The following is a 23840-nucleotide window of genomic DNA, read 5'->3' on the forward strand; positions in this document are numbered from 1 at the left end:
AACAGCACTGCACCCCCCACAGCAACTCGCCCAAGCCTTCCCCATTTCTCCTTCTCCCAAATCCAGTCAGCTGATGTTCTGAAAGAGCTGCAAAATCTGGACCCCCACAAATCAGCTGGGCTAGACAATCTGGACCCTTTCTTTCTAAAATGATCTGCCGAAATTTTTGCAACCCCTATTACTAGCCTGTTCAACCTCTCTTTCGTGTCATCTGAGATTCCCAGAGATTGGAAAGCAGCTGCGGTCATCCCCCTCTTCAAAGGGGGGATACTCTTGACCCAAACTGTTACAGACCTATATCTATCCTACCCTGCCTTTCTAAGGTCTTCGAAAGCCAAGTTAACTTCTTAAGGTATAGGGGGCAGTATTTTCCTGGCCGGATGAAAAACGTACCCAAATTAAACGGCCTACTACTCGGGCCCAGGAACTAGAATATGCATATTATTAGTAGATTTGGATAGAAAACACTCTGACGTTTCTAAAACTGTTTGAATGATGTCTGTGAGTATAACAGAACTCATATGGCAGGCAAAAACCTGAGAAAAATCGAACCAGGAAGTGAGAATTCTGGTGCTTGTAGTCCTTTCAAGTCATTGCCAATCGAACACACAGTGATTTAGGGTTCATTTTGCACTTCCTAAGGCTTCCATTAGATGTCAACAGTCTTTAGAAAGTTGTTTGAGGCGTCTATGATGAACAGAGAGCGAACAAGAAGGTGGGGAAGTTGGTGACCCAGGGAAGGACATCAGTTCATTGGCGCGCATTCACGTGAGAGGTAGCTGTGTTCCAAAACGTTTTTCAAGACAATGGAATCGTCCGGTTGGAATATTATTGAAGTTTCTTGTTATAAAGGCCCTAAAGATTGATGCTATACAACATTTGACATGTTTGAACGAACGTAAATAGAACTTTTTTTTACTTTTCGTTGTGACATTTTCCGTGCGCTTCCTACACTTGGAGTAGCTAACTGAATGCGCTAACAACAAGGAGCTATTTGGACATAAATTATGGACTTTATCGAACAAAGCAACATTTATTGTGGACCTGGTATTCCTGGAAGTGCCTTCTGATGAAGATCATCAAAGGTAAGTGAATATTTCTAATGCTATTTAATATTTTAGATGACTCCAAAATGGCGGGTATCTGTATTGCCTAGTGTATTTTTCTGAGCGCAGTACTCAGATTATTGCAAAGTGTGCTTTCCTCTTGAAGCTTTTTTGAAATCTATCACAGCGTTAGCATAAAGGAGATGTTCATCTATAATTCTTTGAATGACAGTTTAATATTTTATCAATGTTTATGACGAGTATTTTTGTAAATTGTTGTGCTGATTCACCGGCAGTATTGGAGGCAAAATATTTTCTGAACGTCACGCACCAATGGAAAATGGGGTTTATGGATATAAATATGAACTTGATCGAACAAAAAATACATGTATTGTGTAACATGAAGTCTTAGGAGTGTCATCTGATGAAGATCGTCAAAGGTTAGTGCTTCATTTAGCTGTGTTTTGGGTATTTGTGATGCATCTAGTTGCTTGGAAAATGGCTGTATGGTTATTTGTGTCTATGTACTCTCCTAACATAATCTAATGTTTTGCTTTCGATGTAAAGCCTTTTTGAAATCGGACAACGTGGTTCGATTCAGGAGAAGTGAATCTATAAAATGGTGTAAAATAGTCCTATGTTTGAGAACTTTGAATTATGACATTTTGTGGTTTTGAATTTGGCGCTCTGATTTTTCACTGGCTGTTGAATAGTGTGAACCGAGAGAGGTTAACAAACAGATCACCGACCATTTCGAATCCCACCGTACCTTCTCCGCTATGCAATTTGGTTTCAGAGTTGGTCATGGGTGCACCTCAGCCACGCTCAAGGTCCTAAATGATATCTTAACCGCCATCGATAAGAAACAGTACTGTGCAGCCGTATTCATTGACCTGGCCAAGGCTTTCGACTCTGTCAATCACCACATTCTTATCGGCAGACTCAATACCCTTGGTTTCTCAAATGATTGCCTCGACTGGTTCACCAACTACTTCTCCGACAGAGTTCAGTGTGTCAAATCGGAGGGCCCGTTGTCCGGGCCTCTGGCAGTCTCTATGGGGGTGCCACAGGGTTCAATTCTTGGGCCGACTCTCTTCTCTGTATATATCAATGATGTCGCTCTTGCTGCTGGTGAGTCTCTGATCCACCTCTACGCAGACGACACCATTCTGTATACTTCTGGCCCATCTTTGGACACTGTGTTAACAACCCTCCAGACGAGCTTCAATGCCTACAACTCTCCTTCTGTGGCCTACAACTGCTCTTAAATACAAGTAAAACTAAATGCATGCCCTTCAACCGATCGCTGCCTGCACCTGCCCGCCCGTCCAGCATCACTATTCTGGATGGTTCTGACTTAGAATATGTGGACAACTACAAATACCTAGATGTCTGGTTAGACTGTAAACTCTCCTTCCAGACTCACATAAAACATCTCCAATCCAAAGTTACATCTAGAATTGGCTTCCTATTTTGCAACAAAGCATCCTTCACTCATGCTGCCAAACATACCCTCGTAAAACTGACCATCTTACCAATCCTCGACTTTGGCGATGTCATTTACAAAATAGCCTCCAACACCCTACTCAACAAATTGGATGCAGTCTATCACAGTGCCATCCGTTTTGTCACCAAAGCCCCATATACTACCCACCACTGCGACCTGTACGCTCTCGTTGGCTGGCCCTCGCTTCATACTCGTCGCCAAACCCACTGGCTCCAGGTCATCTACAAGACCCTGCTAGGTAAAGTCCCGCCTTATCTCTGCTCGCTGGTCACCATAGCTGCACCGACCCGTAGCGCGCGTTCCGCAGGTATATCTCACTTGTCACCCCCAAAGCCAATTCCTCCTTTGGCCGCCTCTCCTTCCAGTTCTCTGCTGCCAATGACTGGAACGAACTACAAAAATCTCTGAAACTGGAAACACTTATCTCCCTCACTAGCTTTAAGCACCAGCTGTCAGAGCAGCTCACAGATCACTGCACCTGTACATAGCCAATCTAGAAATAGCCCAAACAACTACCTCTTCCCCTACTGTATTTATTTATTTTGCTCCTTTGCACCCCAGTATTTCTACTTTGCACACTCATCTACTGTCAAATCTACCATTCCAGTGTTTTAATTGCTATATTGTATTTACTTTGCCACCATGGCCTATTTATTGCCTTTACCTCCCTTATCTCACCTCATTTGCTCACATTGTATATAGACTTATTTTTCTACTGTATTATTGACTGTATGTTTGTTTTACTCCATGTGCAATTCTGTGTTGTTATTTGTGTCGAACTGCTTTGCTTTATCTTGGCCAGGTCGCAGTTGTAAATGAGAACTTGTTCTCAACTTGCCTGCCTGGTTAAATAAAGGTGAAATAAAAAAATAAAAAAAACAACTGAAAGAGTACCAGATGAGAGTACACACTAGAAAAAGGCTAACATACTGTTGATACAGAGAGCGAGTAAACCTGTCTGTTACCTACAGTAGATGTACTGTAGTTGTCAATGACATCAAATTCCTGATTGGAGTACCAGAAGTGAGTACACATGGAAAAAAGGCTAACATATAGTATTGTAAACACCTTTCTGTTGCTACCTTTAGTAGGTGGCATTGTTAATGATATCAGTGTTTTACTCAACAGCTGCTCCTCCAGGCTATACTCATCCATTGTATACATAGAGCTGTCGAAGAGAGAAACACACTGGCACACTGTTACAACCTGTCTTTGGATCACACTGACTAGTGTTTGCATTTGTTCTCCATTACAGACACCTGAGGTTCAATATACATTATGTCAGCAATCTGAGTAGCAGACAGATTTTAAAGAGACATTTATATCTTGAGGGCCAAGCGCCAGTCTCGTGAATGGGGTTGGCCCGATACTCTTGAAAACCAACCTCTTTCTCAGCATTTCTCTCTCCCTCACTCTTTCTTGCACTCTTGCTCTCTCTGCACCCCTCTCTCTCTCTGCCTCTGTCTCTCTCTCGCTCTCTGCATCACTCTCCCCCATTCTTTTTAACTTATCATACCCTCTTTTCCACCCCCCCCCCACTCCTCCTCCATCCCTCCCTCCCTCCCCCTCTCTTTCTTTCTCTATTTCCCTGTCTGCTTCACTACGTTGTTCCTCCCACACCTGTCTAGCCCGCGTTTCCGCCATTGGAACAGCCATCCTATGACTGTTCTGTTCTGCAGTACTGCTGCTTTCCTTGCATGATCATGACACACTCACTCCTGTACTGCAGTGGCTGCCGGATGCCTGTGCTGTGTGTGTGTGTGTGTGTGTGTGTGTGTGTGTGTGTGTGTGTGTGTGTGTGTGTGTGTGTGTGTGTGTGTGTGTGTGTGTGTGTGTGTGTGCGTGCGTGCGTGCGTGCGTGCGTGCGTGCGTGCGTGCGTGCGTGTGTGTGCGTGCATGCGTGCATGCGTGGGTGTATGTGTGTTTGTGTGTGTGTGTGTATGTGTGCAGCCCTATATCCCAGACTGAATCACTGACTATCTAAGATGAATCAGCCAATTATGCGCTATGAGTGTTCAGGTTTTCACGCCAGCTGTCACAACTTATACTTTTCTCTCTCAGTTCACCTCAGTCACAGCCAGCTGTCGCAACTACTACCTTTCTCTCTCAGTTCACCACTGTCACAGTCACACAGCATATCTAGTCATCCAACTTCACCTTGGTGCCATAACGCCTTCCCAAAAACGGTTGGTCTAGATACTGTAATGTTGGTGTAGATTTTAGCCCTGGCAGACTCCATGTCAATCTAAACACGTATTGGTTACTCAATAACTGTTACTGCTTGACCAAATAAATATAAAATAAAACCTGATAGACTTAATAAAAGTTCATTGAAAAAAGAATGTGCCATGATTTCTACGTTTGCAGTGTGTTATGGTATTATAGCTGTTTTCTTTTCCACTCTTAGTGAGGCAACTAGATAGGGTCGGCAGATGTGTGTGGTGTTGTGGCCTAGTTAAGTTGGGCTCTCAGCAACAACTAATCTGGACATATTCATTATGATGAGAACTCCAGTGAGTGTGCATTACACATGCCAAATACACTTGAAACTTGGTTTCTCTTTGTGGGATATATTATTGGTGTGTTTGTCTGTTTCTTTCCCAGTCCCATTGAGGCTATAATTGAGGACCAGATGCTGTGTTGTGGCATAGTTTTCCTGTGTTTTATATTCCCACACTATGAGGTTGGAATAATACTGTGAAATGGTGAAAATTATGATAATGCCCATTTAGTGTAAGGGCTCTTTGTAAAGATCGCTAGACATTTCAGCCTGCTTTGGTGGGATGGAGTTTTGGCCTGCCTGGTGACATCAACAGGTGGTAAATGAGGCCTAATAGATCAATAAGAAAGACAGTTCCCAACCTCACTAGTTTTCAATTTTCCCCTCTCCACTCATACCACTCCCAGAAAGTTTTAATTGAAAACAATCACAGTAAGGTACCTAATTGTTACCCAGAAATGATTTGATATTGAGATAAAAATGGATGCATTGGATCTTTAAAGACAGGCTTAATCTGGAGTGGCCTGGCCTTTGGGTCTGTTTTTACTCCACTATGTTTTCTTCAGAAACCAAATATCATCCTGTTAAGTGTTAAGAAACACCCACTAAATGAATCATAGCTAATTAAAATGAATTGCACACTGGAAGGAAACCTCTGAAACAAGGACAGAAAGACATTGTATATGTCCCAAACGGCACCCTATTCCTTATATAGAGCACTACTTTTGACCAGAGTCCAAAGGGCCCTGGTGAAAAGTAGTGCACTCTACAAAGAATAGGGTGCCGTTTGGGACACAGATATCACCTCTCGTTTTCCAACCTCCTCCACTTATCTTGTTACCTTTAACTCTTCTAATGCTCTCCTTGGCCTTGGTAATCATGTTAATGTAGGAGGCAAAGCACCAACACACAACATTAGGCAACCTTCACACTGACAATACCCAGCAGCAGTACTACTACTAGCAGACATGGGTTCAACTACTATTGGAAACTTTCAAATACTTTAAGTGTTTGCTTTAGCCTGCCTGGCTGCTTTGCTTTCATCTCGGTTATATGTATCTGTCTCTTCAATTTAGCCCAAAATGGTTGAGGAAAAGAGGTTAGGGTATCATCAAGAGGTACTGACCATTATATTAATGTCTGTCTTCTCTCTTCCCTGAAGCTTAACTGTACTCATTTAATATTGGTCCGACTTCAAACATACACTTCTTATGATATTCTCTCCCCTTCTCTCTAAGTTTCTTCAACTACCAGTAACCAATCTGTTAATGTTTAATTTCTATTGCAAAATACTGCATCGAAAGGCTCTTTAACAAAGTAAGGAAAAAAACTGAATATATAAATATTTTATAAACCTGTCAGTTTGCCTATGGGTTTAACTTCAAGCATAACTACTCAATTAAAATGATTCATTAAATATAAAATAAATACATATTTATTTTATAGAGGCTGCACATAAACCACTGCTGGACACAATCAGAAGCCCTTAACTAATATGAGTCATTTCTAAGGTTGTGTCCCAAATGGCACCCTATTACCTATAAAGTGTTGACTATGAAGGGTTTAGGGTACCATTTCAGACGCAACTAAACCTCCGGCTCATAAAATGTTCTACAGATGTAGAATCGAATCTTCATTTGATCACCCTGTTGCAGGAGAACATTTCTGCAATGTAGGAAATGTAAAACTTGTAGTGTATTTGAGGTTTAAAAAGGCTTCTGAAGTTTGTGATTTCCACTTTGAAATTTCAGACTTGATTTTCCCTTACGGAAAATGTATCAACCCCTACAAAAATGTCCATGAATTATAATCCACATAATAATTTATATTTCCTGTTGCTGCAAGATTATTTTTCTGCTGTAGCAAACTGCTCCAATTCAGATCCTACATCTGTAATTGAGGACGTTAAGTACCACATACTTTGACTTGAATGCTCTTTTACAGTCATAATATAAGGGCTAACTAAGCTTGTATAGAAACGTAATAGGCCTAAACTCAATTTCTAAATCTGTGTATTCAGGGACAAAAATGTACTTAAAGGGTAGCAAGGCTTGATGTGAAATACAATAACATTCCACTAAAAACCTAACCAACATCAGAGATAGCTACCACACTGTCAGGCGACAATGTATCTTAAACATATAATAAATTGGGTTTAAAGATGGTGGCAATTCTAAATTCCTTAACATTTAAGCAATAAAATAATCTGTCAGAACAGTTTACTCTTAATATTTCAAGATGTTTTCATGTTATCTAGAGCATTGGTGACTGTAACTGTGCTGCTGGCAATGATTTTTTTTTTTTTTTTAATTGTCGATGTTTACTGACACCGGTCATATTCATCAGTACTTCTGCTCTCTTGCACATTCAGACAAGTGTTCTGACATCGGAGTAGATAGCCAGAGTGAATTTACGAACGCACCCCTAGTGAGTGCATTTTATTTACTGTGCGGAGTGCTCACTATACGGTTACCTAGCGACAGGCCTTCCTGAATACAGAACAGTACTGTATATTTAACAGCTGTTTGCTCATTCTATTGTAGAAATATATCGCTCCTTAGCTGGAAACAAAAGCTCTGTGTCTGCATCCCAAATTGCACCCTACTCACTATATACTGCACCATAGGGCTCTGATCAAAAGTAGTGTACTAGGCAGGGAATTGGGACTCTATGAGAAATTGTTCCTCACTTGAAACTCCATTAGAATCTCATCATGGAGGTGCTCCGGCGTCCGTAGGCGTCTGCTCCTCTCCTCTCCCCTCTGGCTCCAGGATTGGATTACACAGAGACGCTATTACAGCTACAGCTACAGCACTCCGAATAATACAAGGTCTTAAATTACACTCCTCAGTTTTACACTCACTGCAGCAGCAGGATGGGATGGAGAGGCATTGGTGCTTTAATGAGCCCTGCTTGAGACATAAGTCTTTCCTGCTCTGCATAAGCAACAAAGCAGACAACCACCAGAGTGACAGTACTAAGAGGACATGAGGCTTTAATGTAACACCATCAAAAGAAAGTACAGTGTGAGTAATCATGTTTCCTTTAAGCCACTTTGTTATCTAATCCAAGAGGGCATCCGAAATAGCACCATATTCCCTTTATACGGCACCTTTTTCAAAACAGGGCCCATAGGGCTCTGGCCAGAAGTAGTGCACTATATTTGGATTAGGGTGCCATTTGGGAGACAGACCAAGGCTTACTTAAAGCACTTTCTATTTCCTCCAATGTGTGATGACGAGTGCATAGGAAATCCCAATGCACAATACCTTCAATGTACTGGGCCAAAATAATTCCTGTGTGTTATGACCAACAAAAGAATAACAAGAACAGGTCTGCTGTGCCTTTATAGAGTACAGAGAGTGGCATAAGTTTGACAGAGGATTAAGGTATAATTTAATATTAAATGTGTCATGGTTAGTGAAACAGGGCCAAATCGATCTGACACTTCAACAGGGCCTTCTCTTTAGGTTAACAGAGTGATGAGTGGCTTCACAGTAGGGTTGAATAGAGGGAACTGGGTTAAATCATATCCAACTTTATTTGTCACATGCGCCAAATACAACAAGTGTAGACCTTACCATGAAATGCATACTTACAAGCCCTTAACCAACAGTGCAGTTCAAGAAGATTTAAGAAAATATTTACCAAATAAAAAGTAACACAATTAAAAGCATGACGTGAAATGGAAGTGTTAAATGATATGCCTCTCTAAATCTGGTTTCTCTATGGCCTTCTCTCTGCTATCTACATGATCAATCATCAACGCTCAGGTTGGGGACAGACAGCGCATCTTAGTAGGCTAAGATGTATCTATCATCTTATCATCTTTCTTGTCACAGGTAGGCCTAAATTTGCTGCAGCATAGCCTATGCTACAGTAGGATAATATAAGGACTGAATGCGCATCGAATATACACATCTCCATCTCCATCTGTCACTTAATTTTTTTATTGTAAAGATACTTTTTTTATATTTGCAGCTGCAGAGTTTTAAAACAACCTATCACTCGAATATCATTGCTTCAACTCAGTGCGTACTTGAGCACTCTGTCTTTCTCTCTCTCCATCAACTCCATTCAAATTGAATCCAAAATAGATAATCCTGTTCAAGATTTAGATATATATTATATATGTAAACAGAGCATCGCATGTTTTCTCCCATCTTCATGGTTTGAACGAGGTGCGTAATTCCAGTCCGTATAATACAATACACTACATTAATCCAGTACACACTCAAAAATATTGGCCTACTGAAGCTTGTTTCATTTATTTACCCAAGACAGAATAGCTACTTCTATGGCCTTTTCTGTTTTTCTGTCGTGCGTAATGTGCCGTAGCCTATATATTTAATTTTTTCTTTATTTAAGCAGGGAGTCACCATAGGCTATGTACTGGATGGTGGCACAATCATTTGGGCTTTTTTGGGCTTGGGCTCATAAAACGTCTTTAATGTAGGGCTCATAAAACGTCCATAATGTTTGGCTCGTCAGGCTCAGGTAGCTGTCACATCAGCTTTCGCATTGGCTCCCCCTCCTGTCCAGCTCAGGCATTCGGTGTCACCGGCCTTCTAGCTGTTGCCAAGCCTGCTGCTGGCAAATGCCCTTCACTCATCAACCCCGGACTTGTCTCGTCATCATTACACACACCTGGTTCCAATCCCCACTCTATCACTGTATATATACTCCCTCTGTTATTTGTATTTGTCGGTCATTGTAAATGTTGCTTGTTTTCCTGAGAGGAATCTCTCCTACTATTTCCTGTGTACTTCATTATTTTGCACTTTTGGTTTCGTCCCTCTTTTATATATGGTGCTTTAATAAATTCAGTAGTTCTAAACCTGCGACTGCCTCCTGCCTACTCCTCTCTACACTTGTGACAGAATGACCGACCCAAGAGAATAGGAAGAAGCAGGACATCCCGACCTCTGCGCTATAGGAGCAAATCTCTTATACCACGACTCGTGCCTGGAGCACCTACGAGGTGCTCCGGACCGTACGCCAGCTGCAGGCTACACCACCACCTTCCCAGCTCCCCGCGGTTGGTCCAGCCACCCCACCGCCATCTACATCACCTGATCCGAACAGCAACGTCCACCTGCTCCTCCTGGAGTGGTTTGACGGCACCCCAGCTCAATGTAGCGGGTTTCTCCTGCAGTGTGACCTCTGAGAGGTACAAGGTGGCCTTGGTGATCTCGGTGCTGACAGGCCGGGCTCTGGAGTGGGCGCACGCCATCTGGGAGAGGGACGGTCCAGAAGTGCAGTCCTATGAGAGCTTCACCCAACTCTTCCATGCCGTTTTCGACCACCCTACAGAGGGCCGAGAGGGAGGTGAGCGTCTCCTCCGTCTACGCCAGGGGTCCAGGACAGCGTCTGCGTCCACTGGCTGGAACGACTAGCCCAGTTGACGGTTTTCCGCAGTGGGCTACAGGCGGACGTCCAGACCCGAGCTGGCCTGTTGCAATGAGGACCTCAAGCTGGACCAGCTCATTGCCATGGCCATCCGCCAGGATAATCTCCTGCGTTCCCGTTGTCTCCCATCCCGGGGGTTCGGGTCTCTCCCAGGAACCTCCAGCGAGACTGAGCCCATGGAGGTGGGCATGATGCACCTTCCCCCAGAGGAACGTCAACGCCGCCGTCAACAGGGTCTCTGCTCCTACTGCGGGGAGTCGGACCACCCCTGGAACACCTGTCGCAGAAGGAGAACCAGGCGAGGAAGCGACAGGCCGAGGAGTGCTCCTGCACTGCCCCAGGTAGGCGTGGACGTGCCTTGCTCCTCTCTGTCCACCCAGCCCGTCCTCCTTCCGGTCACCTTCCTGGACTATCCTGGCCCCCCACTGAGTCCTGCCCTAGTGGACTCAAGTTCTGCAGGCAATTTCTTAGACTAGTCAGTGGCCTTATCATTATGCATTCCTTTAGTCCCTTTACAACCCCCTATCCCAGTCCATGCCCTAGACAACCGTCCTCTAGGAACCGGACTGGTGTGCCAGACCACGATTCCCATTTCCCTCACAGTTGCTCATAACCACAATGAACGCATAACCTTCCTCATCTTAGACTCTCCTGCACACTCCGTAGTTTTAGGTTTCCCCTGGTTACAGTTGCATAACCCCAGGATATCGTGGACAGAGGACGCATATCCCACGGTAGTTATTGGGGTCAAATTTGTCTCCACTTTTGTGGATTGGGGTGATCAGTCCTTGGTTCCAAATATTGGGGAAGATGCCAGAGCTAAGGATGTTAAAGAGTTTAAGTATAGCAAATTGGAATTTGTTGTCTGTATATTTTATCATGTCATTGAGGATACCATCAACACCACAGGTCTTTTTGGGTTGGAGGGTTTTTATTTTGTCTTGAAGTTCATTCATGGTGATTGGATAATCCAGTGGGCTCTGGTAGTCTTTAATAGTTGATTCTAAGATTTGTATTTGATCATGTATATGTTTTTGCTGTTTGTTCTTTGTTATAGAGCCAAAACAATTGGAGAAGTGGTTGACCCATACATTTCCATTTTGGATAGATAATTCCTTGTTTGTTTAGTGTCTTACAATTTTCCCGGAAGTGGTTAGTCTATGGACTCTTCATTATATTGAGCTGATTTCTGATGTGCTGTTCCTCCTTTTTCCGTAGTGTATTTCTGTATTGTTTTAGTGCTTCACCATAGTGAAGGTGTAGACTCAGGTTTTCTAGGTCTCTATGTTTTTGGTTGGACAGGTTTCTCAATTTCTTTCTTCTGTTTTTGCATTCTTCATCAAACCATTTGTCATTGTTCATTTTCTTTGGTTTTCTGTTTGAAATTGTTAGATTTGATTGGGAAGCTATCAAAGGTCAAATATATATTTTAGATTTTCTACTGCCGAGTTTACACCTTCACTATTACAGTGGAACGTTTTGTCCAGGAAATGGTCTAAAAGGGACTGAATTTGTTGTTGCCTAATTGCTTTTTGGTAGGTTTCCACACTACATTCCTTCCATCTATAGAATTTCTTAATATTACTCAGTTCCTTTGGCTTTGATGCCTCATGACTGAGTATTACTCTGTTCAAGTAGGCTGTGATTTTGCTGTGATCTGATAGGGGTGTCAGTGGGCTGACTGTGATTGCAATGAGAGACTCTGGGTTGAGGTCAGTGATAACGTAGTCTATAGTACTACTGCCAAGAGATGAGCTATAGGTGTACCTACTATAGGAGTCCCCTCAAAGCCTACCATTGACTATGTACATACCCAGCATGCGACAGAGCTGCAGGCGTTGTGACCCGTTTTTGTTGGTTATGTTGTCATAGTTGTGCCTCGAGGGGCATATGGGGGAGGGAATGCTGTCAACTCCAGGCAGGTGTTTGTCCCCCTGTGTGCTGAGGGTGTCAGGTTCGTGTCTGGTTTTGGCATTTACAGTTGAAGTGGGAAGTTTACATACAAGATGGCGTAGCAGTCGGACGTGTGTTTTTGTCTTCTCCCTTGTAAACATCGTTAACTGGCTACTAGTTAGCCATGGCCCGCTAGCTGTCTAAAGTACATCGGACTGTTAGCGTAAGAGGCCCATCGGACAAATTCTTTGGCCACTATACCCACCATACAGAGCCCTGCTGATCCGTCGTCTGAACCCGGAACCCCAACAGAAGCTAGCCAGCTAACTAGCTACTAGCTGTAGTCAGCTAGCCACTGCTAGTGGTCATCAGCCACCTCTAGCACGGACAACTCTTGCCAGTCTGCACAGCACGACAAACAGAGCAAATCGGACAAATTTTTCTCCATATCTCCGGATTCCTACCGCAAGCTCTGAACCTTTTTTTTCTTCACCTGGATCATCGCAGCTAGCTAGCTGCTATTCGAGTGGCCACTCCTGGCTAACGTCACTGTCCCGAAGCAAGAATCAATTAGCCTGGAGCTAGCCTTGCTAGGCCCATCTCCCGGCTAGCCAAAGAGGTCCATCAGCCACTACTTGGGCTACAATACCTCTTTTTGCCAACTGGCTTGGACCCCCGCCGACTCATCACGACTGGACCACCAATGTGATTCGCCCAATGGGGTTTTTCTCAACTGGCTCCGCCGTCGCTTTGTCCCCTGAAATCCCATCCGCTAGCATGCTAGCCGTGTCCTGCTAGCTGTCCAGAGCACATCGGACTGTTAGCTTAAGAGGCCCACCGGACAAATTCTTTGGCCACTCTACCTATTCTGCCAATTGGCCTGGTTTACCACATGGAGCCCTGCTGATCCGTCTGCCGAAGTAATAGCACGAGGGGGCCACAACAGACTTTCTTCCGTTGCGACGTCCCTCCAAGGCCCTTCTGTTAGCTTGCTAGCCCTGGCCCGCAAGCTGCCTGAAGCCACTCACTGGACTCCTATGATCACTCGGCTACGCATGCCTCTCGCTAACGTCAATATGCCTTGTCCATTGCTGTTTTGGTTAGTATTTATTACCTTATTTCACTGTAGAGCCTCTTGCCCTGCTCAAAATGCCGTATTTAAGACTTTAGTTCCACCTACCACACATGTGGTGACATCACCTGGTTTAAATGATATTTCTAGGGACAATATCTCTTTCATCGTCACCCTCACTGTATCCACATCCTACCATACCTTTGTCTGTACATTATGCCTTGAATCTATTCTACCGTGCCCAGATATCTGCTCCTATTACTCTCTGTTCTGAACGTACTAGACGACCAGTTATTTTAGCCTTTAGCCGTACCCTTATCCTACTCCTCCTCTGTTCCTCTGGCGATGTGGAGGTTAATCCAGGCCCTGCAGTGCCTAGCTCCACTCCCATTCCCCAGGCGCTATCATTTGTTGACTTCTGTAACCGTAAAAGCCTTGGTTTCATGCATGTTAACATTAGAAGCCTCCTCCCTAAGTTTATTTTATTCACTGCCCTAGCACACTCTGCCAACCCGGATGTTCTAGTCGTGTCTGAATCCTGGCTCAGGAAGACCACCAAAAACCCTGAAATTTCCATCCCTATCTAGAACATTTTCCGACAAGATAGAACTGCCAAAGGGGGCGGTGTTGCAATCTACTGCAGAGAGAGCCTGCAGAGTTCTGTCTTACTATCCAGGTCTGTACCCAAATAATTCAAGCTTCTACTTTTAAAAATCCACCTTTCTAGAAACAAGTCTCTCACCGTTGCCGCTTGCTATAGACCACCCTCTGCCCCCAGCTGTGCCCTGGACACCATATGTGAACTGATTGCCCCCCCATCTATCTTCAGAGCTCGTGCTGCTAGGTGACCTAAACTGGGACATGCGTAACACCCCGGCTATCCTACAATCTAAGCTTGATGCCCTCAATCTCTCACAAATTATCAATGAACCCAGCAGGTACAACCCCAAATCTGAAACACGGGCACCCTCATAGATATCATCCTAACCAACTTGCCCTCCAAATATACCTCTGCTGTTTTCAACACAGATCTCAGCGATTACTGCCTCATTGCCTGTATCCGTAACGGACCTGCGGTCAAACGACCACTCCCCATCACTATCAAACGCTCCCTAAAACACTTCAGGGAGCAGGCCTTCCTAATCGACCTGGCCCGGGTATCCTGGAAGGATATTGACCTCATCCCGTCAGTAGAGGATGCCTGGTACTTCTTTAAAAGTGCCTTCCTCACTATCTTAAATAAGCATGCCCCTTTCAAAAAATGTAGAACCAGGAACAGATATAGCCCTTGGTTCTCTCCAGACCTGACTGCCCTTGACCAGCACAAAAACATCCTGTGGTATTCTGCATTAGCATCGAATGGCCCCGTGAAATGCAACTTTTCAGGGAAGTTAGGAACAAATATACACAGGCAGTTAGGAAAGCTAAGGCTAGCTTTTTCAAGCAGAAATTTGCATCCTGTCGCACAAACTCAAAAAAGTTCTGGGACACTAAAGTCCACGGAGAATAAGAGCACCTCATCCCAGCTACCCACTGCACTGAGGCTAGGAAACACTGTCACCACCGATAAATCCACTATAATTGAGAATTTCATTAAGCATTTTACTACAGCTGGCCATGCTTTCCACCTGGCTACCCCAACCCCGGCCAACAGCACTGCACTCCCCACAGCAACTCGCCCAAGCCTCCCCCATTTCTCCTTCACCCAAATCCAGACAGCTGATGTTCTTAAAGAACTGCAAAACCTGGACCCCTACAAATCAGCCGGGCTAGACAATCTGGACCCTCTCTTTTTAAAATTATCTCCCGAAATTGTTGCAGCCCCTATTACTAGCCTGTTCAACTTCTCTTTTGTATCGTCTGAGATTCCCAAAGATTGGAAAGCTGCCACGGTCATCCCCCTCTTCAAAGAGGGAGACACTCTAGACCCAAATTGCTACAGACCTATATCTATCCTACCCTGCCTTTCTAAGGTCTTCGAAAGCCAAGTCACCAAACAGATTACCAACCATTTCGAATCCCACCGTACCTTCTGCGCTATGCAATCTGGTTTCAGAGCATGTCATGGGTGCACCTCAGCCACGCTCAAGGTCCTAAACGATATCATAAACGCCATCGATAAGAGACATTACTGTGAAGCCGTATTCATCGACCTGGCCAAGGCTTTCGACTCTGTCAATCACCACATTCTTATCGGCAGACTCAACAGCCTTGGTTTCTCAAATGATTGCCTCGCCTGGTTCACCAACTACTTCTCTGATAGAGTTCAGTGTGTCAAATCGGAGGGCCTGTTGTCCGGACCTCTGGCAGTCTCTATACGGGTGCCACAGGGTTCAATTCTTGGGCCGACTCTCTTCTCTGTATACATCAATGATGTCACTCTCGCTGCTGGTGAGTCTCTGATACACCTCTACGCAGACGACACCATTCTGTATACTTCTGGCGCCCTCCTTTGGAAACTGTTAACTAACCTCCAGATGCCATACAACTCTCCTTCTGTGGCCTCCAACTGCTCTTAAATGCAAGTTAAACTAAATGCATGCTCTTCAACCGATCACTGCCCGCCCGTCCAGCATCACTACTCTGGACGGTTCTGATTTAGAATATGTGGACAACTACAAATACCTAGGTGTCTGGCTAGACTGTAAACTTTCCTTCCAGACTCACATTAAGCATCTCCAATCCAAAATTAAATCGAGAATCAGCTTCCTATTTCGCAACAAGGCATCCTTCACTTATGCTGCCAAACATACCCTCGTAAAACTGACCATCCTACCGATCCTTGACTTTGGCGATGTCATCTTTAAAATAGCCTCCAACACTCAACTCAACAAATTGGATGCAGTCTATCACAGTGCCATCCGTTTTGTCACCAACGCCCCATATATTACCCACCACTGCGACCTGTACGCTGTCGCTGGCTGGCCATCGCTTCATACTCGTCGCAAAACCCACTGGCCGCAGGTCATCTACAAGTCTCTGCTAGGTAAAGCCCTAGGTGCTGCTGTAGACCCTCCTTGGTTGGTGACAGATGCACCATATCATCAGCAAACAGCAGACATTTGACTTCAGATTCTAGTAGGGTGATGCCGGGTGCTGCAGACTGTTCTAGTGCCCTCGCCAGTTCGTTGATATTCAGTTGAAGTCGGAAGTTTACATACACCTTAGCCAAATACATTTAAACTCAGTTTTTCACAATTCCTGACATTTAATCCTAGTAAAAATTCCCTGTTTCAGGTCAGTTAGGATCACCACTTTATTTTAAGAATGTGAAATGTCAGAATAACAGTAGAGAATTATTTACTTCCGCTTTTATTTCTTTCATCACATTCCCAGTGGATCAGAAATGTACATATACTCAATTAGTATTTGGTAGCATTGCCTTTAAATTGTTTAACTTGGGTCAGACTTTTCGGGTAGCCTTCTACAAGCTTCTCACAATAAGTTTGGTGAATTTTGGCCCATTCCTCCTGACAGAGCTGGTCTAACTGAGTCAGGTTTGTAGGCCTCCTTGCTTTTTCAGTTCTGCCCACAAATGTTCTATGGGATTGAGGTCAGGGCTTTGTGATGGCCAGGGCTTTGTGATGGCCACTCCAATACCTTGACTTTGTTATCCTTAAGCCATTTTGCCACAACTTTGGAAGTATGCTTGGGGTCATTGTCCATTTGGAAGACCCATTTGCGACCAAGCTTTAACTTCCTGACTGATGTCTTGAGATGTTGCTTCAATATATCCACATCATTTCCCTGCCTCATGATGTCATCTTTTGTGACGTGCTCCAGTCCCTCCTGCAGCAAAGCACCCCCAAAACATGATGCTGCCACCCCGTGCTTCATGGTTGGGGTTGTGTTTATTCGGCTTGCAAGCCTCCCCTTTTTCCTCCAAACATAACGATGGTCATTATGGCCAAACAGTTCTATTTTTGTTTCATCAGACCAGAGGACATTTCTCCAAAAAGCACAGTCTTTGTCCCCATGTGCAGTTGCAAACTGTACTCTGGCTTTTCTATGGCGGTTTTGGAGCAGTGGCTTCTTCCTTGCTGAGCGGCCTTTCAGGTTATGTTGATATAGGACTCGTTTTACTGTGGATATAGATACTTTTGTACCTGTTTCCTCCAGCATCTTCACAAGGTCCTTTGCTGTTGTTCTGGGATTGATTTGCACTTTTTGCAACAAAGTATGTTCATCACTAAGAGACAGAACGTCTCTCCTTCCTGAGTGGTATGACGGCTGCGTGGTCCCATGGTGTTTATACTTGCGTACTACTGTTTGTACAGATGAACGTGGTACCTTCAGGCATTTGGAAATTGCTCCCAAGGATGAACCAGACTTGTGGAGGTCTACAATTCTTTTTCTGAGGTCTTGGCTGATTTATTTTGATTTTACCATTATGTCAAGCAAAGAGGCACTGAGTTTGAAGGTAGGCCTTGAAATACATCCACAGGTACACCTCCAATTGACTCAAATGATGTCAATTAGCCTATCAGAAGCTTCTAAAGCCATGACATAATTTTCTTGAATTTTCCAAGCTGTTTAAAGGCACAGTCAACTTAGTGTGTGTAAACTTCTGACCCACTGTAAGTGTGATACAGTGAAATAATCTGTCTGTAAACAATTGTTGGAAAAATGATTTGTGTCATGTACAAAGTAGATGTCCTAACCGACTTGCCAAAACTATAGTTTGTTAAGAAGAAATTTGTGGAGTGGTTGAAAAACAAGTTTTAATGACTCCAACCTAAGTGTATGTAAACTTCCGACTTCAACTGTACGTATGACATTTGAAATGTCTTTATTCTTTTGGAACTTCTTTGAGTGTAATGTTTCCTGTTCATTTTTATTGTTTATTTCACTTTTGTATATTATCTACTTCACTTGCTTTGGCAATGTTAACAAATGTTTCCCATGCCAATAAAGCTCCTTGAATTTAAGCAAATTGAAGGACACCTTCATTCCCTCTAACAATGACATTATCTCTAGCTATGTGTTCCTCAAACATCCAGGAGCTTTCAGTGGTTTAGTGATTGTAATGTTGAGGTTGTGGACTTTTGTTTATTATCTATTTCACTTGCTTTGGCAATGGAAACATATGTTTTCCATGCCAATAAAGCCCTTGAATTGAAATTGAATTGAAATTGAAATTGGTTCCAACAATTGTTCCTGTTTGGCAACAATCTAGATCAAAGGACACAACAGAAGACAAACAACAAACACTGGGGTTAAAATCCCCAATGCTGAGTCCGAAATGGCACTATATTCCAGTGTACTACTTTTTGACAAAAGTAATGTACTTTATATGGCATAGGATGCCATTGGGGATAAACCCTGTGTCTTGTTTCATCGCTTTGAGGAAACCTTTCCTCAATTACTTTTCACAGTGGGACCCTTCTATCAGACTGGGCTCTCTGCCACCCCAATATCATTAATTTCCCGTTATAATACCTTAATCAAGGCCAGCAGAGGGAAACAACATGACAATACAGGAAGTAATTATCACTTCCCTATGGGGGAGAACAGACCACAACAGACTGGCCACACAGTTGGTCATCTCGGCATCCAGAACCAAATCTCCTGTGTTCTGGACAGTTCGTAGATGATAATGTTTTGTCTGTCATGGGATACTACATAGTAGGCTATGTTTGGTTGTGTCCACCTGTACTATTTGGTCTACAACACTTTTCCATTGGGGTACTACAGAAGCCCTGTTTATACCTGCTGCTAACATGCGTCCTTCGTCCTCATCTTGTGCTGATCTTGCCCGTTTACACTTATAAGATCTGATCACAAACAGTTCATAATGCATCTTTTAATCATCTACACCTGTCTAAAAATGTGGGCACGATCAGAATGTGGACAAGATCAGGACAAAGGATGCATGCTAGAACCAGGTATAAACAAGGCTAGACTACCACAGTCTGGTCACACAGTAGGGCACACGGTGGTTGTCTAAACTAAAAATATCCTCCTGCACTGTTGGGTACAACATAGCTCAAACAGTCTGGTCACACAGAAGGCTATATACGGTCCAGTGGAGGCTCCTCAGAGGAGAAAGGGGAGGACCAAAATGTTATCCTTTTTAGATAAAACTATATTAAATATATTCATGTCATCAAATATTTGATTAAATAACACTTTTTTGCAATGATGGTCTACAGTACTGTCTGGGGTAGCACCATTGTGCAGCCAGAGGACATCTAGCTTGTGTCCTCCTCTGGCTATATTGACTTCAATACAAAACCTAGGAGGCTCTTAGGCCTCACCCCCTTCCATAGACATACATGGTAATTATAACCACTTCCGGAGGATATCCTCCAACCAATCAAAGCTTTTGCAGTATGAACTGACATGGTGTCCATCCAATTATAGAATTAGGATCAGAGAATTAACCTATTGAGTTGTATTGGGATTGTGCCACAGATTAAGTGAGAAGTGATAGTTGAGCATTTTTGGGATATTATTGAATTAAAATTATTTTTTTCAAATTACAGGAGACTGAGGAGGTATATTATAAATCGTTTTCTTTGTTTTAGAACTTTTGAACTTTTTTGTGTCCAGTTAGTGCAATTTATAGAAATGTTCCTTGCTAACTCCAGTAGCTAGATAGCTACCAGCGCGGGTGTGCAGTTTTCTGCGGCAGAATGGTAGAACGGCCAACACTGTTCTAAAATATTGTGGACTTTTTGTTGAAGAACCCCTTACATTCTCTTGGGTACACAGAAAAGGTGCGAATTAAAAGCGAGCGTTGACCTTTGCCTGAGATCAGTTTCATGAAGAAGGATGAAAGGTGAGGGTGTTCAATAACAAAGTATAGCTGGTTAACAGGGAGCCTTGCATCAAGCCGCCTGTATTGCTGGCCTGCATTCATTTTTAGGCATGCAATAATTTGCTTTTAGAGGACACAAGGACTCGGTCGAAAAGCATTAAATATTTATGGCAATTTAGCTAGCTAGCTTGCACTTGCTAGCTAATTTGCCCTATTTAGCTAGCTTGCTGTTGCTAGCTAATTTGTCCTGGGATATAAACATTGAGTTGTTATTTTACCTGAAATGCACAAGGTCCTCTACTCCGACAATTAATCCACACATAAAACGGTCAACCGAATCGTTTCTAGTGATCTCTCCTCCTTCCAGGCCTTTTCTTCTCTGGACTTTATATTGCGATTGGCAACTTTCAGAAATTAGGTGCATTACCGCCACCGACCTCGTTCGCCTTTCAGTCACCCACATGGGTATAACCAATGAGGAGATGGCACGTGGGTACCTGCTTCTACAAACCAATGAGGAGATGGGAGTGGCAGGACTTGCAGCACGATCTTCATCACAAATAGAACTGACTTCTATTTTAGCCCTTGGCAACGCAGACACTCGCTGGCGCGCGCGAGCAGTGTGGGTGCAATAATTGAATAATATAGATTTCTACATTTATTTTGCAACGCTCGCAGACGCGACGCGAGCGGTATAGTCAGGGTATTATACGGAACCCAAAGCGGCTGCTCGCATGCGCCATCGTGCATACATGTATTTTGTCCCCCCACACCAAACGCGATCACGACACGCAGGTTAAAATATCAAAACAAACTCTGAACCAATTACATTAATTTGGGGACAGGTTGAAAAGCATTAAACATTTATGGCAATTTAGCTAGCTAGCTTGCACTTGCTAGCTAATTTGTCCTATTTAGCTAGCTTGCTGTTGCTAGCTAATTTGTCCTGAGATATAAACATTGAGTTGTTATTTTACCTGAAATGTACAAGGTCCTCTACTCCGACAATTATCCACACATAAAATGGTCAACCGAATCGTTTCTAGTCATCTCTCCTCCATCCAGGCCTTTTCTTCTCTTGACTCTATATTGCGATTGGCAACTTTCATAAATTAGGTGTATTATCGCCACTGACCTCGTTCGTCTTTCAGTCACCCACGTGGGTATAACCAATGAGGAGATTGGCACGTGGGTATCTGCTTCTATAAACCAATGAGGAGATGGGAGAGGCAGGACTTGCAGCGCGATCTGCATCACAAATAGAACTGAGTTCTATTTTAGCCCTTGGCAACGCAGACGCTCGTTGGCACGCGCGAGCAGTGTGGGTGCAACAATTGAATAATATAGATTTCTAAATGTATTTTGACCATGCGACGCGAGCGGTGTAGTCAGCCTGTTAGGCTTCCCACTTTCCTCCGCTGGTTATTTATTTAGCAAAGATGATAACACATAATCACTCCAGAGAGACACAAGCAAAAACTCGTGATATAAATGTTGTAGCAGCCTAGGCTACACCTAAACATTAGAAATCTGACATGCTGTATGGGATGAAAACGAGACCATTTTTCAGTCTGATCAACTATAGGCTACTAATAAGAGCAGCTGCATACAGTCTATGCGCCCTGTCCATCTGGTCAGGGTAAACTAATTGGTAACGTTATGTATTTGTAGTCCATTTGTGTGTCAGGAGAAAATGTGATCAAATTTAGTTTATATTCAAAATTGGGCTGGCTAGCCTGCCTACACATTTTTAATCCATAATGATTAACTGGAATGAATGAATGAATCAACATAATAGTGATGACTGATGTGAGTAAATGTTTTGTAAGCACTACAGTTGCATAAGCCTGCATGACATGCATAAAGAAAGCTCAGCCCTGTGAGTTATATTGTCTATGTGTTGTTGTCTATGTGTCTGGGTAGAGGAAATCCCCTCCTAATCTAGTCTAAATATAATGTATATGACAAATATAAGGTAGCTGCAGTTTGACAGGGTTTTCATCCCGGCAGGGCCAGGAGTTTTTTCAGGATTTAAAAAAAATCATGTGACCTGATTAGGAAAAACTGGTTCCATCATAGCCCATATAAAACCTTTTAACAACTGATTAAATCACTGGCATACCTTATAGGGTCCAGACTTTTCCTAGTTAGGTTAACATATAAGGAAAAACTCCAGGCCCCAGGGGGTAATGATTGCCCCACTGCTCTGGAACCTATGGTGCCACCAGTCTGCTTGCAGTTGCCAGTTATCGTCAGGTATGTGGATGATCAGGGCTTTACTCAGGAACTTTTCTTGGGATACTTTGATGTTTCAAGTGGGCGAGACGTGCAGTCTGTGTTTGACTATGAATTTTGAGATGTCTGAGTTTAAGTTCATAGAGAAACTTGTTGTCCAAACCTACGATGGCGCAGCTGTAATGGAATGTATCTGCTATTTGTATTTACCGCTAAGTCACCTCCTGCTCCCTGATTAAGAGGGGATGACTACTCCACTCCACGACCTTTGTCAACTTTCTCCTGACATGAACTGAAGCCCTGTCTCATGTGCCCACTCATCCACTGGCACATTGAATGTTTCCCCTCCAAGCACTGTGAGTACCCCTATAAATGTTCTCTCATTCCTGTATGTAGAGTCAATCACATACACAATCACATTATTACACGTCAATGATTGTACTCCTTGCTTGGACTAACTCATTCTTAGCTCTTTTGTCTAACTGTGTAGAGTGTTGTGTTATTGTTTTTTGTCTTCCCAGTCAAATCCTGTCCTGCACTGGTCAAGCCTCTGAATGCCTCATTACCTCATTCAAGCACTGCTGTGATCCCTTTCCCACACAGTGTAAATAGCCCTCTCATTCCCATTCCCCATAATATTGTACCATAAATGTATTTATTAAATGCTTTAGGTTAAAATAATTTGTCTTTGACGACTTTTGAAACACACTTTGTCATCTCTGTGTGTTACGCGCCTATACAGTTGGTCTCCCATCCTCCTCAATTTTTCAAGTCACCAGCCTCTACTGATTCGCTTGTGTCTAAACTAAAACTACCCATCTGTACTGTCAGGCACAACAGAGTATGGGCTATTATAGATTACAACAGTCTCTCTATAATAGCCCATACTGTGGTCTACCTTGTCAAAAAAGATCCACCTTTCCAGTACTAGTCTGGTCTGCACTACAAAACAACTTCAAACCATTTAGTACACAATGCGTCGTCAGCTGTGTTCGAACCCCTTTCAGGATTGGCCATTGGTTGATTGGAAGGGGAATACAGACTTGTAAGAAGATTGGAGGCACAACTATTATACTACAGCAGCCATTGAAACAAATAATGGGCAGTCAACAGCTTGTAAACAAATATGTCCTCTTAGCTTGACCCAAAGGATATACAGTACATTACATACAGTACATTATTATTTTTTACTTCTTTATTATTCAAAATCTCAGAGCTATTTATATACAATATGTCTGACTTAATTAGGCTGAAGATATGCCTTCACTTATGTTTAAAGGGATAGTTCACCCAAATGACACATTGGTTTCCTTACCCTGTAAGCAGTCTATGGATAAGGTATGACAGCAATCCATTCTAATGTTTTAGCATTTGTGGCACAAATCCTATTCAAGTTATGGTACTGATATTATCACTTT

General features: G+C 43.2%; 1 protein-coding gene across 4 annotated transcripts in view; it reads right to left on the reverse strand.

The window, feature by feature from the left end:
• Nucleotides 1-23840, reverse strand: part of LOC106586462 (zinc finger protein 385B) — a 170701-nt gene that overhangs the window by 14402 nt on the left and 132459 nt on the right. The window lies entirely within an intron of this gene.

The sequence above is a fragment of the Salmo salar genome, chromosome ssa25 (assembly GCF_905237065.1).
Source record: "Salmo salar chromosome ssa25, Ssal_v3.1, whole genome shotgun sequence".
NCBI lineage: Eukaryota > Metazoa > Chordata > Actinopteri > Salmoniformes > Salmonidae > Salmo > Salmo salar.